Source organism: Bubalus bubalis, chromosome 17 (genome assembly GCF_019923935.1).
Source record: "Bubalus bubalis isolate 160015118507 breed Murrah chromosome 17, NDDB_SH_1, whole genome shotgun sequence".
Classification (NCBI taxonomy): domain Eukaryota; kingdom Metazoa; phylum Chordata; class Mammalia; order Artiodactyla; family Bovidae; genus Bubalus; species Bubalus bubalis.
In genome coordinates this window covers 28,510,624-28,510,914 of record NC_059173.1, presented here as the reverse complement: position 1 = coordinate 28,510,914, position 291 = coordinate 28,510,624, and positions in this window count along the sequence as shown.

The following is a 291-nucleotide window of genomic DNA, read 5'->3' as shown; positions in this document are numbered from 1 at the left end:
GCTGGTTCAAGTTGTGTTCATTATTACAACCCAAGTGCTGCTCCTCACTGACAGCAAGATCAGACTCATAAGTTGGGGCCTCTGGAAGCAGATACTGAGGTGTGCCGGGGTCCAGCCCTGGTTGGATCCAGGGATTCCCTCAGGATGACGGCATTGACGATTAAGGGATAGCAAAGGCTGAGATTTATTAGATGCTCAATAATAACCGGTTTACGCGGGAAATCAATAAAGTTCGTGACACCAAACTTGCTCTGACCACAGAGGCTGCAGGCTCCCTCTCGAATAGCGGAA